Consider the following 25,350-nt stretch of genomic DNA (forward strand, 5'->3'; position numbering starts at 1 on the left):
TTCGGGCTTGGCCCTGAAGGATGTAAGAGCATTTTGGGAGGGGAAGCCCCTCATGTAAAGGTTTGCAATTAGTACCCTGGTAAGCATAATGTTGCGTGTGAACTTAGCCGCTGGCCCGGTGATGGGTCAGCTGGCTTGTGTACCTTCCGACCCCGACGAGTCCCGAGCGGGCCTGCGGGGGCCGCTGCACCTCGGGTGTCTTCTGATTAACTTGTGGATCCCGCGATGAAAACCTCCGGAAAGGGTGCGGTAACAGCAGTCCTGGTTGTAAACGTGCCTGGCCCGGCCCAGCTCGCGAGGGGCTCGCGAGGGGGGGGGGGCAGCCGATGCTAACTTTGGACGCAAAGCCGAAACCAGAACGCGAGAGATTGCTCGAACGAGACTAAACACCCCTTCCCCCAAACACATGCAAGCATCGAGCTCAAATCCAACTTAAATCCAAATTGAAGAACTTGTCAACAAGGAAAGGTAAAAGCAAAAGGCCGCGTCCGGCACCTAGTCTAGTCTTCAACTTCTTCTCACCAGCATGGAGCTAAGTGCTACCACTGGGCGTGGGCGGGAGCCCCCGAGGCCCGAGGGCGGCTCTCCGGAGACTCCGGGGCGTGTACAGCCCTACTCATTATTACGTGAGAGTGTCATGGGCAGCGAGCTTCACAGGCACCGGGCCTTCTTCACAGGTATAGGCCTTGCTTCATATCTCCACACGAGGGCCCCGCCTTGCGCCTCACTCTGCCGCCATCAACGGCGACCGAAAACCAGGATGACGCCAATGGGGCAGAGCGGTCGCCAGCGGTTCCCCCGACGACCACGGGTCCCCTGCCGGGGGTAGGCCTTGGGGCACCTCTCCGAAAGGGGGCCTACCTCCTGAGAACGCCTTGCTCCGACCGCCGTGGGGACGAACCCGAATCTCGGCCCCTCTCCTGCAGCCCCCTGCGCCCTCCTCCTGAGGGGTATGAGGCTGCAGAATTGGGGCAGCCACCTCCTGCGGCGACCTGTATCTCCTGTGACCCGTGGTTAGCATAAGCTTGCTCCTGAGGGATGAGTGGTACCCGATAATTGCCGCCGCCGGTGTGGCCGTCGAGGCTCTCTTTTGGTTCCTGAAAGAGCTCAGCTCCTAGCGTCTCCTCGCCCCAGCCTGGCCCAAGGAATGAGCCATGATCTTCTTCCCGTGCGCACCCCTGATCCACCATGCGGGGCATGTAAGCTTCTGGGGCCACCGCCCCATGCGCCTCGCTGTAGTGCCCCGCATGCCATGCAGCCTAGCTTGGAGCACCGTCTTGGGGTGACGGCGCGGCGGTCCGCCGAAGCCGAAGGCCATGGCAGGCACCCCTTCGCTAGCCTGAGAAGAGGTCGGTGCGACTTGTCGCCCGGTGCCGGCGGGGGTGTTGACGCTGAAAGGGCCCTGGAGTCCGTCGGAAGTTGCATGCGCGTGCACGACGCCGCCATACGGCCCGCCTTGGGTCTGGGGTGGCAGCTGGACGCAGAAAGGAGGTGTCCCTGAGGCGGCGGCGTCCAGGAGCTCGGCGACTCGCTCCAGCAATACGTCGTGGCCGCCCTCCAGCTGCCGACACCGTAGCAGTTCTCGGGCCACCGTGAGCGCGGCCCTGGAGTTTGCTTGCTCCCATCTGGTGTACGGCGCCATGGCCGCGACGTGGTTTGAGGCCCTTGCAGCGGCCCGCACCTGCCGTGGTGTGAGGGCAGGCGGCGTCTGGCCGCGTCGCCCGCGCCCCGCAGCGCCCTGCGGAGCGCAGGCTGCCTCAGGCGCAAGGTTGAGGTCGCCCTGGGCCGGTGACACGGGGTTGGCAGGCCACGCTGCCCAGTGGTCGGCGTTGGCAGCCGGGTCGCTTGATATCTGAATAGCGAGGCGACGAAACGCGATGCGGAGGAGGATGGATTCCGGCGCACCCCTACCTGGCGCGCCAAATGTCGGATTTCGGGTTCCGGCAGACCCTTGAGGTTTGAACACTGGGGTGCGCACGGAGATCTCTCCCCTACCGATCTACGTCCAATCTCCGCGTGTGATCTAAGCTGGAAACAATGAACAACACAAGGGACACGAGGTTTATACTGGTTCGGGCCACCGTTGTGGTGTAATACCCTACTCGAGTGTGTGGTGTGGTGGATTGCCTCAGGGGCTGATGATGAACAGTACAAGGGAAGAACAGCCTCGCAAGAGGTGTTCTTGAGCTGGTGCGATGAACTGCTTGGGTGAGTTCAGTCGCCTGTTTTTCTCTCTGCTGGGGTTCTACCAGATTTCTAGATGTCTCTCTCTCGATCCTTCTCTACTCTGTGGTGGCTAGCTCTATTTATAGAGGCCCTGGGCCTCTCCCCAAATAATGAGGGGGAAGGGCGCCAACAATTGGCCATTTTGAAGGGGAACATATAGTACAAGTTATCCTGACCAAAGGTGGTCTTCGGCTGCCAAAAGCACTGGTGATGATGCCGTCTTGGGCTCCATGGTGACCTCTGTCCTGCTGCTCTGCTGGTCTTGGTCTTGTTGCACTGGAATGGTAACCTTTGCCCGGTGCCTTGGCCTATGCTTGCCCCCTTTGCACCAAAGGGGAAACAAGGACACTGCACAGGTCGGCGCCCGCCTGATCTCGATCGTCATGGCTTGCATCACGGGCTCCTCGTGAGGTATCCCCGCCTTGGTCTCTCCGCCTCCTCGTGAGCCTGCCTGATGAGGCTGCCTCAGAGGAAGCTTTCTGTCGTCCGCCCCGCGAGGCTTGGCCCCTCGCGAGGATCTTGAGCTTGAGCTGATGAAGATGGGCCACGCTGGGCCCCCACTTGAGCCACGGCGCAGGCCGCAGGCAGGCAAGTCTAGGGACCCCCGTTCCCAGAACGCCGACACTTACCAAAAACAGTAGAGGTCATGGCATTGATCTGCCGCTTTACACCGGACAGCTCTTCTGTCGGATTTCGGGTTCCGTCAGACCCTTGAGGTTCGAACACTGGGGTGCGCGCAGAGATTTCGCTTCCTACCTACCTGCACCCTCTGCCTCGCTAAGATCTAAGCTATGGAAAGAACAACACAAGAGACACAGGGTTTATACTGGTTCGGGCCACCGTTGTGGTGTAATACCCTACTCTAGTGTGTGGTGTGGTGGATTGCCTCTTGGGCTGATGATGATGAATGATACAAGGAAGAACAGCCTCGCGAGGGTCTGTTCTTGGCTGGGGCGATGAACTGCTGGGTGGAGTTCAGCCACCCTTCTCTCTCTCTCTCTGATCGAACCCCCCCCTCCTCTGTGGGTGGCTGGTCCTATTTATAGAGGCCCTGGTCCTCTTCCCAAATATCGAGCGGGAAGGGAGCCAACAATGGCGGGCTAATTTGAAGGGGGACAGCTAGTACTAGCTACCCTGACAAAAGTAGTCTTCGCCTGCAAAAAGCTCTGGTGGTGACGCCATCTTGGGCCCTACGATGACCTCCGTCTTGCAGTCCTCCTGTTCCTGGTCTTGTTGCACCGAAATGGCAACCTTTTCCTGATGCCTCGGTACTCCGCGGCTGCGCTTGCCCCCTTTGCACCAAAGAGGAAAGGAGGACACCGCGCGGGCTGGTACCCGCCTGGCGCCCTTGGTCGTCATGGCTTGCATCACGGGCACCTCGTGAGGTACCCCGCCTTGATCTCTCCGCCTCTTCACGAGCCAGCCTGGTGAGGCCGTGCCTGAGGAAGCTCCGCGTTGTCCGCCCCGCGAGGCTTGGCCCCTCGCGAGGGTCTTGGGTCTGTGTTGATGAAGATGGGCCATGCCAGGCCCCCTTTTAAGCCACGCCGCAGGCCACAGGCAGGCAAGTCTGGGGACCCCCGTTACCAAAACGCCGACAGTAGCCCCCGGGCCCAAGGCGTGCCCGGACTTGGCCGTGCAGGGAGGCGGAAGGGCAAGAGCAAAGCGCCGCGGGCCCTAACAGCCTGCGGTCTTGGGCGCCGCGTGGCGGTTGATTGGACGTGGGCGTCTCCACTTCCCCATGGCGCCTCGGCAACTGCACGGATTGGACAAGTCCCTGCATGCAAAGCGGGTCATGATTACCTGTGATAGTGGGGGTCGGCGGTTGGCCTTCGCCGGCTATAAGTACGGATTGGCGCGCGCCCTTCCAGTTCATTCTCCCTTGCTTCTCCTTCTTCTTCATGGCCCCGTCAAGGAGGTTCTCGGCCGCAGAGAAGGGGAAGGCTCGCCGGGTAGAGCCTGCCTCTTCCCCGCCCAAGCGCGGCCGAGGGCGCCCTCGCAAGCATCCTGTGGCCTCCACGGCAGCTCCCCGCGGCCGCGGAGACGATTCCCAGCATTGTGATTCCCAGCATTTTGAAGGGGTGCTTTTCGGTCGCGCGTCCCCCTAGGCCGCGCTTTCGCGCTGCAGAGGTGCTGTCGGAGTTCGTTGTGTGGTCGGCGGAGCCGACTAGCACCCGGCTTCCACTTCCTCGCTTCCTCCTCGGCGAGCTCCCAGCCTGCGCCCCCGGCGACCTCTGGCTCCAGGCTGCCGGCTGCTGCAGCCGGGCCTCATGGGCTTCATTGGAGGTCTCCGCAGCTGGGAGCCTGGCCTTGGCCCGCGGTTGGCAGACGTTTGCCCGCGCGCGCGGCCTGAGGCGTCGGTGCACCCTGCACTTCAAGTTTGACGGCGATGCCATCCTCTATGTGAGGGTGTTTGGGGAGGATGGTCACCGCGCGGGGTGCTGCCCTGAGGACGACGACCGCGGCCGGGAACCTAGCTCCGACGACGATGGAGAGGACAGCGCTCGGGTGACTAGCGGCGCTCAGGGTTCCTCAAGCTTCTCCAGTTCTTCTTCAAGCGGCGACTCCTCCAGCGGTGGGCGCGGTCAGCCTCCACGCCATCGTATCTGCTTGGGAGGTGGTGGCGTGTCTGCCCACTGTCGCGCCCCGGTGAAGCGCGAGAGGGAGTCTGCCTGAGCCCCATGGGCGGCTCGAGTCCTCCCTGTAGGCCGGTGTGAGGTGAGCTGCGCCTGATTTGTTCTCTCTTTTCCTTTTTCCTGCGCAAAAAGACAGTAGTGTTGAGCCCCGCGGGGGCGTGTTTGGGTTATTGCCGTTAATCATCATTTGCTTCCGCTATCGTGCCTTCCGGCTACGTGCCCGTGCGTGGGTAGTTCCCGGCCTCAGCCGTGGGGGGCGACCGACCCAGGCCCTATGTTCGTGTCGCGGTGCCCGTGGGGCACGGACTGGAGGGGTGCTCCTGTAATGGACCCAGGTCGCGAAACCTTTGAATGACTAGGATAGGAACACTCGCGAGGGCGCTCGGCTATCCCCCTCCCTCGCGAGGCCTTGCAAAAGAGAAATCGAGGCGGGAGAGCGAAAATTCGAAGAACCACAAGCCAAAGACGGCAACAACTTCAATAAAACTTCGAATGAGAAGGAGCAAGCCAACTGCGGAAAGCAAATGAAAAGCCGCGTCCGGCACCTAATCTAGTCTTTGACGTCTTCTCACCAGCTCGGAGCTAAGTGCTGCCACTAGGCGTGGGAGGGAGCCCCAAGGCCTGAGGACGGCGCTCCTGAGACTCTGGGGCATGTACAGCCCCAACTCATTATTACGTGAGAGTGTCATGGGCGGCGAGCTTCACAGGCATTGGCCTTCTTCACAGGCTTCGGGCCTTTTCCAAAACGCGACAGCTTCACAGGCATTCGCCTTCTTCACAGGCTCTAGGCCTTTTCCAAAACGCGACAGCTTCACAGGCATTCACCTTCTTCACAGGCTCTGGGCTTTTTCCAAAACGCGACAGCTTCACAGGCATTCGCCTTCTTCAGAGGCTCCGAGCCTTTTCCAAAACGCGATGGCTTCACAGGCATTCGCCTTCTTCACAGGCTCCGGGCCTTTTCCAAAACGCGATGGCTTCACAGGCATTCGCCTTCTTCACAGGCTCCGGGCCTTTTCCAAAATGCGATGGCTTCACATGCATTCGCCTTCTTCATAGGCTCCGGCCCTTTTTAGGGGTAGAACCTCCGGAGGTGCTGGATGTTCCATGCGTTCTGGACTGGCACCCCCTCCTGAGTCTCCAAGCGCGCGGAGCTGGGCCTAGAAACATGAACAACTTTGAACGGGCCCTCCCACATGGGAGAGAGCTTGTGCAGCCCCTCCCTAGAGAGAACCCGCCTGAGCACGAGGTCTCCTACCTCGAGAGTTCTGGGGCGGATGTTGCGGCAATGATATCGTCACAGTGCTTGTTGGTACCTCGCCGCTCGTAGCGTGGCTTCTCGGCGACGTTCCTCCCCTAGCACGAGGTCCATCCCCCACATGGCGTCCTGCTGCGCCTCGTCGAATGCCAGGACCCGCACAGAGTGACGTCTGACCTCGTGAGGGAGGACCGCTTCGGCTCCGTAGACCAGGAAGAACGGGGTCTCTCCAGTCGGCTTGGTCGCGGTTGTGCGGATGGACCACAACACGGACTGAAGCTCATCGTACCAACCTCTGCCGCAGGCCTCCAGCTTCTTCTTGAACGTCCTGGCCTTGAGGCCCCTCAGGACCTCCGCGTTGGCTCGCTCGGGCTGGCCGTTGCTTCGGGGGGGGGGGGTAATGAGGCACTGAAGGCTTGACGAGGTGACGCTATGCGGGGCTGCCGCGGCCAGAGCTCAGCCATTCAGGTTTGTCGGCGTTGCAGGGACGGACCCATGCGCAAGCGTCGTGCCGTTTGGGAGCAGCTCCGTTAGTTGGCGTCAGCTGAGCAGGCAACTAGGTAAAACACATTAGCCGCGAAGGAGTGGATTTGTTCAAATAGATGCTGGGAAGGCGGACATCACTGGGTCAGGCCCGAGCGACTTGGGGATCATGCAGCTCGAGGGGCGCCCCCAATAAGGTAAGGTAGCAACATGAAATAAAAGGGATACATGCCGCAGGGACGGACCCACGCGACCTGGGAATAATGCAGCCCTGGGGGGCGCTCCCAGCTGGAAGTGAAACTTGAAAGATGTCACCTGATGACGTTGAGGACGAAGGGGTGTTGGTGTAGCAGACTCGGTGGGCTGCGGAAGCCAATCCTCACGAGCCCCCAGGCCCGGGGGCCTCGGGAGGCTCCGGAGGTGCTGGCGGCTCCCCGTAGACCATCTCCATCTCCGCCAGGGCTGCGGAACGCCTGGCCTCTTGTGCCTCCATGATGCCCCTCATGAGGAGCTGGTACGTGGTAGTCGTGTTCGGCAAGCCGTAAGGCATGCAAACGTAGCTATGGGGTGGACCTCCGCAGCGCCCCACTCGCGAGGGCCAGAGGCGCTCCAGAGAGGCGATTCGGTTGAGCCCTGGTATGTCGATGCAGACGCGCAACCCACCATCCTCGCCTGGATGGGGAGCCACTGCTGGTAGACGGCGGCCGCCTTTCATGACTCTTGACTCCTATAGCTCCTGAATGGCCTTGCTGACGAACTCCTGAGGGTCTGGCTCTCCTTGCCTTACTCCTTCTTGAGGGAAACGTGCTTCGAAACATGCCTCCATGTGGTGCCCAAGCGCCTCCCTCGTGACCCTAGCCAGGTCGGTGGCCCTCCAGGGGAGAGCCCCCGAGCCCTGCCTGAGGAGGGCGCCAGGCGCGCTTTCCTATGCGATGGAAGGAGGTTCCCCCTGGGCAGGCACGTGCCCAGAGGGGCCTGCCTCCTGAGGAGCCGGGCCGGACGATGTCTTCTTCTTCTTGGGGGCAGTCTCGGGAAGCCTCCTGCTTCCACGATCCGGGTCTTCTAGTGACGCGGCTTGAAAGGCTCGTTCCAGGGAACACACCGCATCCTTCTCTTCACAGGGCACCGTGATGACTCCGCCACTTCCTGGCATCTTGAGGACTTTGTAGCCGTGGTGAGTTACGGCCATGAAGTTGGCCAGCGCTGGGTACCTGAGGATGGCGTTGTACGGCAGGCGAATGTGAGCGACATTGAAGTCGATGAGCTCGGTGCGGTAGTTGTCGTGTGCCCCGAAGGTGACCGGGAGGCGGACCTGCCCGATCGGGACCGTGGAGCCGTCGGTGACTCTGGAGAAAGGCTTGGTTGGCTGAAGCTGGCTATAGGGCACTTGGAGATTGTTGAATGTTTCCACGGATAGGACGTTAAGCCCTGCCCCGCCATCGATGAGGGTCCTGGTGACCACCACGTTGCTGATGATTGGGGAACAGAGCATCGGGAGGACTCCGGCTGTAGCCGCACACTTGAGCTGATCTGCCGAGCTGAACGTGATGGCGCACGCCGACCACCTGAGAGGGCGCGTGGCATCGAACTTGTGGAGGACTGCATTCACTTCGCAGGCGAACTGCTTGAAGATGCATTGAGAGGCTGGGGCTTGAGCACCGCCCAGGATGCAGGCGATCGCGCGCGGCTCCTGGAAGTCCCCAGCCTCCTCGTCCTGGTGGCGGTCCTCAATTCTCCTTGGTTGCGGTGGCAGCGGAGGGAGGCCTGTGTTGCCTTGCGGGCGATCCTCGCGAGGCCGACCGCTCCAGTCTCCCTCGCGAGGCGGGTCTTGCCAGCGATCCTCGTGAGGTTGATCGCGCCACCCTTGGCGCAGGCCACGGGCTTCCCAGCATCCTGCGTTCCTTCCTCCTCCTCGACCATAGCCCCGGTCACCGCGGTCGGGGCGTCGGCCGATCCTTCCTTCTCGCACGGCTCAGAGCTCTTGACATTCGTTGGTGTTGTGGGTGTGGAGGTCGTGGTACACGCAGTACCAGCTACCCTTGGAAGGCTCGGGCTGATCTCTGCCCCGCTTGGTGTCTGGTTCTGCCGCGAGCACAGCAGCCCCCTTGCGCTTCACATCCTTGGCCTTGGGCTTCTTCTCTTCCGGGTCCGCGGCAGGCAGCTCGAGGAGGGAGAGACGCCCTTCCTCAGCCCTGGCGCACTTGGTTGCCAAGTTGAACAGCTCCAAAGAAGTGCACAGGTCTTCATGCATCGCTAGCTCCTCCTTCATCTTGACATCGCGCATGCCGTCGGAGAAGGCTGAGATGATGGCCTGTTCAGTCACCCTGGGAATCTTGAGGCGTGCGTTGTTGAAGCGCTGGATGTACTTCTGCATGGTCTCCCCGGGTTGTTGCTTGATGCGGCGCATGTCGCTCACGGTGGGTGGCCGGTCGCGAGTACCTTGGAAGTTGGCGATGAAGCGGGTGCGCATCTCGTCCCAGGAGGAGATCGTGCCTGGAGCCAGGTTCAGGAGCCAGGTGCGGGCCCCATCCTTGAGCGCCATGGGAAACCAGTTAGCCATGACTTTCTCATCTCCGTTGGTAGCTTCGATGCCCAGCTCGTAGAGCTGGAGGAACTCCGCAGGGTCAGCCGTGCCGTCGTAGCGAGGAGGCAGGTCTGGCTTGAACTTGCCGGGCCACGCGGCACTGCGTAGCTCGGCAGTGAAGGCACGGCAGCCTGCTGTGGCCACGGGAGGCGTTGGGTGACGTAGAGCTTGGTCTTGCATGTCCCCATGCGCTGCAGCTGGGTCTTGACGTGCGGGAGCAGGAGCATGGTCGCGACGTGCTGGAGCAGGGAGCGCCCGGGCAGCTTCTTGCGGGCGAGGGACTTCCTGGCAGCTCTGCTCTTGCTGCGCTGGCACCTGACGGAGCGGGTTCCGCCCAGGGGCCACGCGCCTTGGAGCCATGGCGCCTTCTTGAGGAGGAGGCGACCGGGGCGCCGCCGGAGCTTCGTCGCCCGCGCGGGGCGGGGTGCGGTGCAGCGGAACGGACGGCGCAGGAGAGCCCCCTGCGGCACGGACGAGCTCGGCGACGCGGTCGAGCCATTCTTCATAGACGTCGTCGACGGGGCGGTAGCGCAGGAGCTTGTTTGCCGCGATGAGCGCAGCTCGAGCCTCCATGGGTGCGCGGAGCGCGCGGGACGAAGAACCGGCTGGGGGGAGCGAGGGAGTTGCGGTGCGGCCGTCTTGCTGCACGGACGGATGCTGAGACGATGCTTGCTGCTCGTCCTCCGCCGGGCCGGTGGCGGCGTTGACGGCAGGTGACCGGGAACGGTGAGGACGCCCGTCGACAGGAGCCGTCTGGGCGACACGGGAAGCGAGAGCGTCCCGGTGCTCGGCGCGGGCCCGACGAGCGTCAGACATGAGTGCGATGGTCGGAGGAGAGCGGGGTGGTGGAAGACGAATTCCGGCACACCCCTACCTGGCGCGCCAAATGTCGGATTTCGGGTTTCGGCAGACCCTTGAGGTTCGAACACTGGGGTGCGCATGGAGATTTCGCTTCCTACCTACCTGCACCCCTCCGCCTCGCTAAGATCTAAGCTATGGAAAGAACAACACAAGAGACACAGGGTTTATACTGGTTCGGGCCACCGTTGTGGTGTAATACCCTACTCCAGTGTGTGGTGTGGTGGATTGCCTCTTGGGCTGATGATGATGAATGATACAAGGAAGAACAGCCTCGCGAGGGTCTGTTCTTGGCTGGGGCGATGAACTGCTGGGTGGAGTTCAGCCACCCTTCTCTCTCTCTCTCTCTCTCTCTCTCTCTCTCTCTCTCTCTCTCTTTGATCGAACCCCCCTCCTTTGTGGGTGGCTGGTCCTATTTATAGAGGCCCTGGTCCTCTTCCCAAATATCGAGCGGGAAGGGAGCCAACAATGGAGGGCTAATTTGAAGGGGGACAGCTAGTACTAGCTACCCTGACAAAAGTAGTCTTCGCCTGCACAAAGCTCTGGTGGTGATGCCGTCTTGGGCCCCACGATGACCTCCATCTTGCAGTCCTCCTGGTCCTGGTCTTGTTGCACCGAAATGGCAACCTTTGCCTGATGCCTCGGTACTCCGCGGCTGCGCTTGCCCCCTTTGCACCAAAGAGGAAAGGAGGACACCGCGCGGGCTGGTACCCGCCTGGCGCCCTTGGTCGTCATGGCTTGCGTCACGGGCACCTCGTGAGGTACCCTGCCTTGATCTCTCCGCCTCATCACGAGCCAGCCTGGTGAGGCCGTGCCTGCGGAAGCTCCGCGTCGTCCGCCCCACGAGGCTTGGCCCCTCGCGAGGGTCTTGGGTCTGTGTTGATGAAGATGGGCCATGCCGGGCCCCCTTTTAAGCCACGCCGCAGGCCGCAGGCAGGCAAGTCTGGGGACCCCCCTTCGTAGAACACCGACATCTTCGATCACCGGTTTAAGGGCTGCCTATGCGTCTTCGGCTCTCTTTTGTAAAGCGGCTTTCTCTATGTCCCACTCTGCCTGTTCCTTCTTCAAAGTTTCCTTCAGCTTCTCCATGGCTGCTAAGGCACTGGTCAATTCTTCTTTGGCTTTGGAGGTCTCTGCTTGCTGGGTTTTGATATTTTCTTGAAGGTGAGCGGTTTGGGCTACCTTTTTGCTCAGCTCAGCCTATAAGAGAAAGACATATTATGAGGTGGCAGTGAAATTTGGAAGTCCCAAGCACATAACAAGTTATACACTTGGCACTTGGGGGCTAATGCCTATTTGCTTGATTATCATAAAATTGTTAACAAGTCCCAAGCACAATACAAGTATTATTCTTGACACTTGGGGGCTAATGTACGTTTACTCAAAGTAACATTGGTTAAATTCCCGATTCAGCTTGGAAAGATAAACCGGCCCTTGGGGACTACACTGACGAAAGTTTCAAGATTACAAAGTTAAAAGTACCGGTTCATCCTAAAAAGATAAACCGGCCCTTGGAAGATAAGCATGCAAAGTTGTGATATTGCAAAGTCCTGGTTTAGATTGGCATCATAAATCGGCCCTTGGGGGCTACTGGAGTTGGTGCTAAAACTTGGACATAAAAGAGAAACAGTTATGAAGTTACCTCATATCGCTCCTTCATCAGATTCACTAAACCACCTTTGTTGTCACGGTTTGTGTACAGACGGTTTAAGAAACCAGAATGAAGTTCTTGGGCATTGAGGTGGGCGTAGCATGACAAGTCTATGCTCCACTTGCCTTTGACCATAGCAGAGAGTTCCTCCTTGGCACTATGCTTTGATAATGCAACAGAATTGCAAGGGGTGGTGTGGCCAACACTAGTAATTATAACATCATCTTCCTTGTCACTAGCAGCCTTTACTGGAGTTGACGATTCATCAGCAGCCTTAGCTGGACTTGACGGTTTATCATCAGTTGGGCCCGGACTTGCCGGTTTATTAGTATGACCTATTGCATCAACTTCTACTGGTTCAACAAAATCATGGTCTTGAGGGGGTGGATCATCAAGCATGGCATCAGCATTGGTTCTTTCCTATTCTGGAGTTCTCTCCGGTTCAACAACCACATGGTCGTCAGACGGTTTATCTACACGAGCTTTCTTGCTGGGTCTGGCCTTGGCTCTGAAAGAAAAAGATATAAAGGTCAGTATAACACGTAAATATAAAGCGTCAAAAGGAGTAAGTTTAAAGTGTTTACCCAGGGACAGTCTTATGAGGAGGGAGCTGTGTGGCCATTGACTTGTCGGATGATGAAAGAGGCGTTCCCTGATAATTTGAATCGGATGGATTAAGAGGCTATCGGAAATAACCCGCCTTGGGATAAGAAGTATCAGAAGTGTTTGAGACCTAAGATCGACGCTTCCGAACCGGCATGTTCGGTAAACCGGCCGAAGTGACTACTTGGCCGCTGTGCCAGGTTGTGCGGCGAGCTTCTTGTTGCTGCTTCTTCAAAAGAAAGTTTGGGTCCAAGTGAGCTAGGGGTGAGAAAATCTTACTTTCCGCACTGTGTCGGGTGTGGGGTTCCGGCAAACCCTTAAGGTTTGAACACTGGGGTGCGCGCGAAGTCTTTCCTTCCTACCAATCTACGCCCTAGCTCACTAAGATCTCGCGGACGAACTCGATGAACTCGCAACATAGAAAGACACAAGATTTATACTGGTTCGGGCCACCATTGTGGTGTAATACCCTACTCTAGTGTGGTGGTGGTGGATTGCCTCTAGGGCTGATGATGAACAGTACAAGGGAAGAACAGCCTCCTGAGGTTGAGGTGTTCTTGTGCTCGGCGAGCTTGTGTGTGTGAGGATGGTCCGAATGATCCGTCCTCTGTCCTCTCTTGCTGATCCATCCTCTCCCACTAGGGTGGTGGCTAGTCCTATTTATATTGGCCCTGGTCCTCTTCCCAAATATCGAGCGGGAAGGGAGCCAACAATGGCGGGCTAATTCGAAGGGGGACACCTAGTACAAGCTATCCTGACAAAAGTGGTCTTCGCCTGCCAAAGGCTCTGGTGGTGACGCCGTCTTGGGCTCCACGATGACCTCCGTCTCGCCATCCTCCTGGTCTTGGTATTGTTGCACCAATATAGCAACCTTTGCCTGATGCCTCGGTACTCTTCGCCTGCGCTGGCCTCCTTAGCACCAAAGAGGAAACAAAGACGCTGTGTGCGCTGGCGCCCGCCTAGTGTCATGCGTCATGGCTCACGTCACGAGGGTCTCGTGAGGCTTGCCCTGCCTTAATATCTCCGCTCCTCATGAGCCTGCCCGGCTAGGCCACTCCCGAGGAGGCCTTGCGTCGTCCGCCTCGCGAGGCTTGGACCCTCGCGAGGGTCTTGGATGCTTTGCGGGTGAAGATAGGCCGTACGGCCTGCTGGCTCAGCCACGCCGCAGGCCGCAGGCAGGCAAGTCTGGGGACCCCCGTTCCCAGAACACCGACAGTAGCCCCCGAGCCCAAGGTGTGCTCGGGCTTGGCTTTGCGGCGAAGCCAAGGGCCAAGTACGGAGCGCCGCGGGCCCCAAAAGCCCGTGGCCTCGGTTGACGCGTGGCGGTTGATTGGACGTGGGTGTCTCCGCTTCCCCATGTTGTCTCGGCAACTGCTCGACTTGTCAGGTCCCCGCGACATGCAAGGAAAACCATCATTACCTGCGATCGTGGGAGACGTCGGTTGGCTTTCCCTTGCTATAAAATGGGGAGGGGGCGGAGCCCCCGTTGCCCATCTCTTCCTTGCTTGCTTGCTCCTTCCTCCTCGCTCCATCACTTGCAGTGACACCCATGGCACCACGAAGGAAGTTCTCCGCCACTGAGAAGGGGAAAGCCCCTCGCGAGGGACCCGGCTCCCCGGCTCCCAAGCGTGGCCGTGACCGCCCGTGTAAACATGCCGCGACCCCCGCCATGGCCCATTGTCGAGACAGCGCCACGGCACGCGGAGCGAGTCATCCCAGCCATGGCAGTCCAGTTGATGAGGGGAGGCATGCCCTGGTGGCGCAGCCTCCTCGTCCATGCTTCCACACGGCGGAGGTGTCGCCGGAGTTCGTCGTCTGGTCAGAGAACCCGGCCGGCAACTCGCTCCAACTCCCACGCTTCTTCGTCGGCGAACTGCCGGCCTATGGTCCAAGCGGACTCTGGCTGCAGGTAGATGGCTGCAGCAGCAAGGCCTCTTGGGTTGCGGTCGAGACTTCCGCTGCGGGCAACATAGCCCTGGCCCGCGGTTGGCAGACAATCACCCGCGCGCGTGGCCTGGGCAGGCGGTGCACCCTCCACTTCAGGTACGATGGTGGGTCGATGAGGATCTTTTGAATCCCCTGTGTACTCACACATTAAACCGGGGCGATGGCTTAACGGTAAAATACTCCAAGATATCTAGCAACGAACAAAGTCCACTCCTGTCAAACTGTTAGCCACGAAGGCTCTGAGCTTGGCGAGTTGTGGTGCGTATGTGGACCGTTCCTTGGCAGTCAATAATTGAGGAAGTGGGTGTGTGTTGGTAAGCCGGTGAGCACGATAACCCGGCAAAGGGTTCTCATCTTCAGGGGAAGTATCCTTACAGTAGAACCAAGTCTGGTTCCAATCCTTAGGATGACTGTGAAGTTTGGCGTGAGGGAAGTTGACATCCTTCCTTTTCTGAATGGAGACGCTGCCAAGTTCAGTGTTGGGCCCATCTATGAATTTAGTACAACGGTTTAAATAGAAAAAATCCCGGAACAATTCAACAGTTGGCTCTTCTTGCAGATAGGCTTCACAAAATACTTGAAAGTCACAAATATTGGACACATAGTTGGGTCCAATATCTTGAGGGTGGATCTGGAAGCTGGCAAGCACATCACGGAAGAACTTGGATCCGGGCAGTTTAAAACCACGGTTCATGTGATCAACAAATATCACCACCTCGCCGTCTTTAGGGGTAGGAGGATTTTCTGGACCGGGAACACGCTAGTGGATTTCGCTTTGTTTTGGTAAAACACCAGTTTTGACACATCCATTTGGCTGCTCTTCAGTAACCCGGGAAGGGACCCAGTTACAAGCGTAGAACTGTTTGGCCATTTGAAATGAGGAGCTGGAAAAGATTGATGCGGTTTAAGACTCATGATTAGCAAGCATAAAGCGTAGCAGGTTAAGGAAAAAGCATTCAAGCATGCAAAATTGTTAAACCGGAGGTTGATGCTATTATAAATGGTAAGGCGACTGGCGGTTTATGAGGGGACTAATGGCATATGGCAGATTATTTTCTAAAGGATAAACCGCCTACGCAGATGATGAAAGTACATATCTGAAGCAAAAAACGACTAAGTGAGGGAAAACAAGTTTCACATGTTCACATTGGAAATTCAGATCTACCACATGTGAGGAAAAGGAAAATATTTAGACCTAAAAAGTTTTTGCCTGAGCAGTTTGTGAAGTTCCAGATCGGATTTTTACGCACAAAGAACATGGTTTGATGATGAAATAAGGGTTATCATTACTACCGCATGGAAGTACATCAAGTTTGGAGTTCATTGCATAGGATCTAATGAAGAACAAGGGAATAACACCATGAAGTTTTTCTATGAACTCGCGTGAACCCTAGCGAATCTACAGAGGAAAGGAAGAATGACTTACTGAAGCTGTTGAAGCCGCGGAGGTGCGCCGCGTTTTTCTGGTACGGTCAGGGTGATGCAGCGCCCGAAGTTGAGGCAGAAGCGAAGGTCGACTACGGCGGCGGCACTCGGGTGCTGAGGCGACGCGAGATAGAAGAGAGACAAAGAGGCAACGGGAGGAAAGGAAAGGGACCCTCGGCCCTATTTATAAGACAAGGAGATAAGCGACAGGCACGGAAATCAAGGAGCCCAAAAAATGGATGTGCAGCAAGGTTGTTGCCTCGATTGTTGGAGGATCATTAATGAAGGGTATCTTCGGTTTTAATGAATAGGTGACGTCATGGCAGTTTATTATGAACCTGGAAGATGACATCATGGCGGTTTACAAGATCTATGCGAAGGTGTAGAAGGAGGAATTTTTCTAAGTGTTGAATATTGACATGAACAAGTTGAAATCAATCTGGGTCCTAATGCTGGGGACATTACTATTAAATATAAACCGGCCATGAGGGGCCGGGTTATGCCCACTGGGAGTTAGTCATGTTTGAAGCCCATGAAGGCAAGGGATATGGCGCTTTACAGAGGAAATCTACATGAAGGCCCAGGGCCCAAAGGCGGATTAGGGCCCGTAGATATAAACCACCATACGATATGTAGCTTATGTTGTAAGGCAAGGAAAGGTAGAAACTGAGCCGGGCACGTTTATGAGCCGGCCTCGCGATTTTGTAAACCGTCGGGCGTCAACCTGTGTATATAAAGGGACGACCCGGCGGCGGTTGAGGGACAGACAACAAACGATAACTCGAGAGCCAGGCAAAGCGGATTCGCTCCCTGGTCATCGAAACCCAAGCAATTCCATCACAACTGGACGTAGGCTTTTACCTTCATCGTAAGGGGCTGAACCAGTATAATTCCTCACGTCCCTTGTCCGCTTTAACCCCTTCAAGCTAACCCGTTGCAATGGCTCCACGACTAAGTCCTTTCACGAGGACATCTAGCGTGACAAAACCACGATATTATAACTCGCCGGGTTGCATCCCGGAGTATAATGGATGTGCATTAAGTCGCCATTAGCAAAGAGCCGCCGGGTATAACTCCGAATTTACTTATCAATAGATAAAGTATTCAAATCTTTAATAGCCAAACTTGGCTGGATTTTTATTATAGTATTGAATGATTGAGGTTTTCATACTGGATTATATTATTCCCATGTTTAATAGCCAACATGGCTGGGTTTTTATTATGGTTATCAATAACCAGTATTATGATTGAGGTTTTCAAAGTTGCTTCAGAGTAATGGCTGTTATTCCTTCATCCAAAAATACCAGCTCACAGCAGAGAGCATGGTCTAATATTGATATGCACGAATTTCAGTAATATTATCTAGACAATGGATATGATTTTATTTACAATGGAAGGAACATTCCCGAGTTGCTGCAGGCTTACGACCCGGCACTTGGGGGCTACATTATTGAAATCATGGTTATACCAAATATGGAAGTCCCATGTCGCTGCAAGCATGCACCATGACACTTGGGGGCTAATGCAAGGTCATTTTTAACTTGCCTTATTGAAGACCCGACCTGTCACATTGTGATGAGCCGGCCCATGGGGGCTACTAATTGCTCCTGTCAAAGGTAACCCGAAACTTGGGAGCTACATCATTTGGTGTTATTAATTACTACTCAAATCTACATGATCATATCTACAAAGTCCCTGCTCATTATTGCATAATGAACCAGCCCTTGGGGGCTACACTGGTTGACGTTTTATGAGCATAAGGCAATTACAAGTCCCAGGTTGCTGCAAGCATGACAACCCGGCACTTGGGGGCTACATATGTGGAATATTCAGTTTATGACTAGTGATTGACATGAACAATCCAGATTTTTTCAAGCTTGCAACATTTATATTGAAACAAATCTTAAGCTATTACTACTCTCCCTTAAGACTTGGGGGCTACAAGTGATATTCATATAAGGGAGGTGAGGGACTCCTGGACTAAGGGGTCCTCGGGCGTCCGACCTGTTAGCCATGGGGCCGGACTGATGGGCTGTGAAGATACGAAGACCGGAGACTGCACCCGTGTCCAGATGGGAGTCTCCTTGGCGTGGAAGGCAAGCTTGGCAACTAAATATGTGTATTCCTTTCTTTGTAACCGACCTTGTGTAACCCTAGATCCTCCCGTTGTCTATATAAACCGGAGGACTTAGTTCGGAGAGGGATATTCATTGTCATAACCACACAAGCTAGGCCTCTAGGGTTTAGCCATTATGATCTCGTGGTAGATGAACTCTTGTAATACTCATATTCATCAAGATCAATCAAGCATGACGTAGGGTATTACCTCCATAGAGAGGGCCCGAACCTGGGTAAAACATTGTGTCCCCTGTCTCATGTTACCATCGAACTTAGACACACAGTTCGGGACCCCCTACCCGAGATCCGCCGGTTTTGACACCGACATTGGTGCTTTCATTAGAGTTCCACTGTGCCGTCATCAAGAGGTTCGATGGATCCTTCAACCATCTACAATGATGCTGCCCAAGGGGGGAGTTTTCCTCCCCGGACAGATCTTCGTGTTCGGCGGCTTCGCTCTGCGGGCCAACTCGCTTGGCCATCTTGAGCAGATCGAAAGCTATGCCCCTAGCCGTCAGGTCCGATTTGGGAGCTTGAACTACGTTGCGGACATCCATGGAGACTTAATCTTCACCGGATTCGAGACCATGGCTGCCACTCCGGGTCACCTCGACGGACATGACCTAAATATTTCATCGGACCACATCCAGGAGACAGATCCCATAACCGCTCGGGCCTTAGATCCAGAGCAGACTGCGCCATCTGAGGACGGGAGGATCGACCCCACCACAGAGGCTATAGATTCCACGGCGTTGGACCCGCACATAGACTTGATCTCACACGATACCCGTGCCACCAGAACTCCGGACTTGTTTCCGGATGTAAGTTCTGAACCGTGTGAACCCGCGGATGCCGAACTTGATCGTTTATCGATCTTCGAATTCAGTGCCGCAGACATCTTCCAGCACTCGCCTTTGGGCGACATGCTAAACTCATTAAAGAACCTGTCCTTGGCGGAGGACTCACAGCTGAACTACATCCGGTTCGAACTAGGGGCTGACGATGGAGAATTTTGCTCCCCACCCGCCACCCACTTCATAGCCACGGTCGAGGATTTAACCGACACACTTGCTTATGACTCCGAGGACATCGACGGTATGGACGACGATGCCGGAGAAGAAGAGGCCCAGAACCCGCCGTTCACCGGACGCTAGACGGCCACTTCCTCGTACGATGTATACATGGTGGATGCACCAAAGGAGAACAGCGGGGATGACAAGGAAGATCCAGTCGAGGATAAACCTTCCGAAATACAATCCAAGCGCCGGCGTCAGCGGCGCCATGATACGTCTCAAACGTATCTATAATTTTTGATTGCTCCATGCTGTATTATCTTCTATTTTGGACATTATTGGGCTTTATTATTCACTTTTATATTATTTTTGGGACTAACCTATTAACCGGAGGCCCAGCCCAGAATTGTTGTTTTTTTGCCTATTTCAGAGTTTTGCAGAAAAAGAATATCAAACGGAGTCCAAACGGAATGAAACCTTCAGGAACGTGATTTTCGGAACGAACATGATCCAGGAGACTTGGACCCTACGTCAAGCAACCAACAGGGAAGCCACGAGGTAGGGGGCATGCCTACCCCTCCCCCAGGCGCGCCCTCCACCATCGTGGCCCCCCTGTTGCTCCACCGACGTACTCCTTCCTCCTATATATACCTGCGTACCCCCAAACGATCAGAAACGGAGCCAAAACCCTAATTCCACCGCCGTAACTTTCTGTATCCATGAGATCCCATCTTGGGACCTGTTCCGGAGCTCCGCCGGAGGGGGTATCGATCACGGAGGGCTTCTACATCAATAACATAGCCTCTCCGATGAAGTGTGAGTAGTTTACCTCAGACCTGCGGGTCCATAGTTATTAGATAGATGGCTTCTTCTCTCTTTTTGGATCTCAATACAATGTTTTCCACCTCTCTCGTGGAGATCTATTCGATGTAATCTTCTTTTGCGGTGTGTTTGTTGAGGCTGATGAATTGTGGGTTTATGATCAAGTTTATCTATGAACAATATTTGAATCTTCTCTGATTTCTTTTATGTATGATTGGTTATCTTTGCAAGTCTCTTCGAATTATCAGTTTGGTTTGGCCTACTAGATTGATCTTTCTTGTAATGGGAGAAGTGCTTAGCTTTGGGTTCAATCTTGCGGTGTCCTTTCCCAGTGACAGCAGTGGCACCAAGGCACATATTGTATTGTTGCCATCGAGGATAACAAGATAGGGTTTTTATCATATTTCATGAATTTATCCCTCTACATCATGTCATCTTGCTTAAAGCGTTACTCTGTTCTTATGAACTTAATACTCTAGATGCATGCTGGATAGCGGTCGATGTGTGGAGTAATAGTAGTATATGCAGGCAGGAGTCGGTCTACTTGTCTCGGACGTGATGCCTATATACATGATCATACCTAGATATTCTCATAACTATGCTCAATTCTGTCAATTGCTCAACAGTAATTTGTTCACCCACCGTAAAATACTTATGCTCTTGAGAGAAGCCACTAGTGAAACCTATGGCCCCGGGGTCTATCTTCCATCATTTTAATCTTCCAACAGTTAGTTATTTTCATTGCCTTTTATTTTACTTTGCATCTTTATCATAAAAATACCAAAAATATTATCTTATCATATCTATCAGATTTCACTCTCGTAAGTGATCGTGTAGGGATTGACAACCCCTTATCGCGTTGGTTGCGAGGATTTATTTCTTTTGTGTAGGTGTGAGGGACTCGCGCGTAGCCTCCTACTGGGTTGATACCTTGGTTCTCAAAAACTGAGGGAAATACTTACGCTACTTTGCTGCATCACCCTTTCCTCTTCAAGGGAAAACCAACGCAGTGCTCAAGAGGTAGCACGCCGCTTTAAGTCACGCCGCAGTAAAGACAACAACACCGGCACAGGAGAAGATAACACTCCAGAAGGTGCCAAAGAAAACGAAGACCCCATTGCAACAGCTAATGAACAAGATGAATGGGAAGATGGGCAGGTTAGCCCTGGTAAACAGGCCACGCATGAAGACTCCGAGGACGGAAGTTATCTTCCACTCTCCGAAGATGAGGTGACCCTCGGCACTGACGATTTCATCGTGCCTGAGGAACCTCTTGAGCAGGAGCGCTTCAAGCGCCAGCTAATAGCCACTACAAGGAGCCTGAAAAAGAAGGAGCAGCAGCTTCAAGCTGACAAAGATCTGCTCCATGATAAATGGACCGATGTCCTAGCAACCGAAGAATACGGCCTCAAGCGCCCAACCAAAAGCTACCCAAAGCACAAATTGCTACCTCAGTTTGACGAGGAGGCGCCGGAATACATACCACCATCATACAATGCGGCTGACCGACCACCACATGGTCGGGACAAAACGGCAGCCCATGCCGAACACAAGCCCGCCCCGCCTCATCGCACAGGTAGAGGTAAATCAGCCCACAACCATACATATGACCTCCGAAAAAACCTGAAAAATAAAGCAGGACATACCAGATCAATCTACGGATCACGAGGACATGCCTCGACATGCGATGACGGCCACCTATTCGAACGTGACAAACTTAGTCAAGCATGGGCTGAAAACCGCAGACGGACTCCATCAGAGCTACGTCGTGATACGACCCAATATAGAGGCACCGCACACCCTCATTGCTTCACTGATGAGGTGATGGATCATGAATTCCCAGAAGGGTTCAAACCCGTGAATATAAAATCATATGATGGAACCACGGACCCCGCGGTGTGGATGAAGACTTCATTCTCCACATTCATATGGTCCGTGGCGATGACCTCCACGCCATCAAATACCTCCCTTTAAAACTCAAGGGGCCAGCTCAGCATTGGCTCAACAGTCTGCCTGTAAATTCTATTGGAAGCTGGGAGGACTTGGAAGAGGCCTTCCTCTATAACTTCCAAGGTACATATGTTCGACCTCCGGACGCTGATGACTTAAGCCATATAGTTCAACAGCCCGGAGAGTCCGCCAGGAAATTCTAGACTAGGTTCTTAACTAAAAAGAACCAAATTGTCGATTGTCCGGATGCCGAAGCCCTAGCAGCCTTCAAACACAGCATCCGTGACGAACGGCTCGCTCGCCACCTCGGCCAATAAAAGCCAAAATCCGTGGCGGCCCTCACGGCACTCATGACCCGCTTTTGTGCGGGCGAGGACAGTTGGTTGGCCCGTAGCAAAAACAATGCAAGCGACACCGGCATCCCTTGAAGTTAAAAACAACAAAGACAAGTCTCAACGCAACAGATACAAGCGTCGAAACAACAGTGATAACACCGAGGACACGGCAGTCAATGCCGAATTCAGTGCTCTAAGTCCGGTCAGCGGAAGAAGCTGTTCCAAAAGAACAATTCAGGCCCATCCTGCTTGGACCGCATACTTGATCGTTCGTGCTAGATTCATGGCACCCCGGACAAACCACCCAATCATACAAATAGAGATTGCTGGGTTTTTAAACAGGCCGGAAAATTAAACGCCGAGAACAGGGAAAAGGGATTGCAAAGCAAGGATGATGACGAAGAGCCCCGACAACTGAACACAGGGGGACAGAAGAAGTTTCCCCCTCAGGTCAAAACGGTGAACATGATATACTCTACCCACATCCCCAAGAGGGAGCGCAAGCGTGTGCTCAGGGACATCTACGCGATAGAGCCAGTCGCCCCAAAATTTAATCCATGGTCGTCATGCCCAATCACTTTTGATCGCCGGGATCATCCGACCAGTATCTGTCACGGTGGCTCGGCCGCACTGGTCCTAGACCCAATAATTGATGGGTTCCACCTAACTCATGTCCTTATGGACGGAGATAGCAGTCTCAATCTGCTCTATCAGGATACAGCACGAAAAATGGGCATTAACCCAACACGGATCAAGGCCACCAAGACTACCCTCAAAGGAGTCATTTCAGGTGTAGAGGCCCGCTGTATGGGCTCAACCACACTAGAGGTTGTCTTCGGATCTCCGGACAACTTCCAAAGCGAGGAGTTAATCTTCGACATTGTCCCCTTCCGCAGCGGCTATCACGCACTGCTCGGACGAACCACGTTTGCTTGATTCAACGCAGTACCACACTATGCTTATCTCAAGCTCAAGATGCTCAGTCCACGCGGTGTCATAACGGTCAACGAAAATACGGAACACTCCCACCGTACAGAAGAGCACACAACTGCCTTAGCAGCAGAAGTACAGAGCGGCCTTCTCAAGCAGAACCTTAATTCGGCTGCCGAGCCCATGGACACCGTTAAGAGGGTCCGAACTACTATGCAGCAGGAGAGCTTGGCTCGTCAGGAGCTCGACTAGCAATCCGGCCTCCGTCTCAGTCCTGATCAAGTGGTGGCATTCGTGCCGCATGTACAAAACTACGCACTAAAAATCCCATGGGCATCGATGGAGGCATAGCTAGCTTGTGGTCCATAGTACGGCTCAACCGACATAGGATACACACATACTTTCACTTTTACTTGTTTTCTTTTCAGGTCTCAATCCCACAGGCCCCATCTGATGGTCTGGTCATCGGTCCTCTTGAAGGATAAACACACCAAGACGGCGAGAAACGCTGACATACAGGGACTTTTTAGGTGATTCCGTTAACAATAACCCTACCTATTTTTCAGGACCCACATGCAGCTTTCCCTTGGTTTCGTCATGTCAAATAGTCTGTTGCTTATCGCACAGCCTGTATCAATCCGCCTTGACGTACTAATTAAATTACAATAAGAACAATTTGCCGTTGGAGCTTTAGGACCCCAGCTTTTTACCTTTGTACCTTTTCTATTTTCTTTCTCTTTTTCAGCTCCCCTTTGGATAACCCAATCAAGTAGCACCTGTACACTTTGTACGTTTGATGTTTGCCAGGGGCTTCATAGCACCCCGCATCATGGCAACAAAAGTCTGAACACTTCTTATAAGTACAGTTTGGCACCCCGAATTTAGCATTATATGCATTGGCTCCGAATCATGTCTTTGGTCAATAGTTGGGTTGCCCAGCTCCTGTGCTTGCTACCTTACATTCCGATATATCTGCTAAGGTAGTAAAGGGAGAACTACTGCGATTGTGCCTTGGTTTATCCAGAGGAGCACCTCAGTAGAGAAAGCCGAAAACTGACGGTCAAGATGCGGCGAGAGCCGGTTAGCTGTTCGGAGGTTACAAATTGTTGGAGATTTCTTCCACATTACGCGAAGGATCGGTACTTCCCGATCAGACACTTATAGCACTCTAGTTCGGATACTAGGGGCTACGCCCATGTTTTTATTGTAAAACTCCTATGGCTAAGTGAGGGCATTCAAGCCGCATAGTCTAGTTGCCTGGTTCGTTGTGCTAAACAACTACTTCGAGGACCATATAATTATATCAAGATTGTTTAGATTCCATCCCGAACACCCACATACTACCTACATGGGGGCAGAAGCCGACGACTAGCCAACCCTCAGATTTCATACAACACGGCCGCATAGGAGGAAAAAATTAAAACATAACAAGCATTATATTACACAACATCGTTGATTCATGTTACAGGACAGGATAATATGAATATTGTCATGGGAATATAACATCCTTCAGACATTGCTCCACCACAAGGCGGGATCCCTCTAGGACACCATCAAAATATAACTCGAGGCGGCAGTGCTCCTTGCCCTCAGGCGTCCCCTCGGTCATCAGCTTCTTGGCATCCATCTTCGCCCAATGCATCTTGACACGGGCAAAGGCCATCCGGGCACCTTCAATACAGACCGATCACTTTATGACCTCAAGCCATGGGCAGGCACTAACAAGCCGCTTCACAAGTTCGAAGTAGTTGGTGGGTATCGGCGCGGCAGGCCATAGTCGGACTATCAGGTCCTTCATGGCTAGCTTGGCCGCCTTGTGCAGCTCAACCAACTGTTTCAGCTCGTCGCTGAAAGGCACCGGATGTTCTGGTCCAAGATATTGAGACCAAAACATCTTCTCCGTCGAACTCCCTTCTTCGGCTTGATAGAACTTAGCAGCATCTGATACGCTGCGCGGCAAATCCGTAAACCCCCCTGGAGAGCTCCAAATTCGGGTAAGTAAAAGGAACGTTTCCTTCATAGACTTGCTTTGCATAATGAAAGCCTTACCCGCCACGGTCTTCTTGGCCGCCTGGATTTCCTGAAGGGCGCTCTAGGCCTCAGCTCGAGCCGCTTGTGCGCTTCAGCGGGCCTTCGCAAGTTCGGATGCTTGCGTCTTAGAATCACGCTCCAAGGACTCATACTTCTTGAAGGCATCCTGGAGCTCTTGCTGGACCTCGCTGACCCGGGCCTCGTGTTTCTCGCACGCGGCGCACTCCTTGGCCGCTTTGTCCTCGGCCTTGGCTAACGCCTTCTTGAGGGCCGCCACCTCGGTCGTGGCCCCTAATAAAATTCATGACACTTAAGTCAGCACGAAACATTCATCCTTCCTAAATACACACGCGGGTCACTACATACCTTGGTTGTCCTCCAACTGCTTCTTCATGAGGCCGAGCTCTTCTTCGGCCCGCTCCAGGCTTTGCTTCAGGCCGGAGACCTCCATGGTATGAGCGGCGGCAGCCAGCAGCGACGCCTGCT

This window comes from Triticum urartu, chromosome 6A, assembly GCF_056163025.1.
Source record: "Triticum urartu cultivar PI428250 chromosome 6A, HENAU_Tu73, whole genome shotgun sequence".
NCBI classification, from domain to species: domain Eukaryota; kingdom Viridiplantae; phylum Streptophyta; class Magnoliopsida; order Poales; family Poaceae; genus Triticum; species Triticum urartu.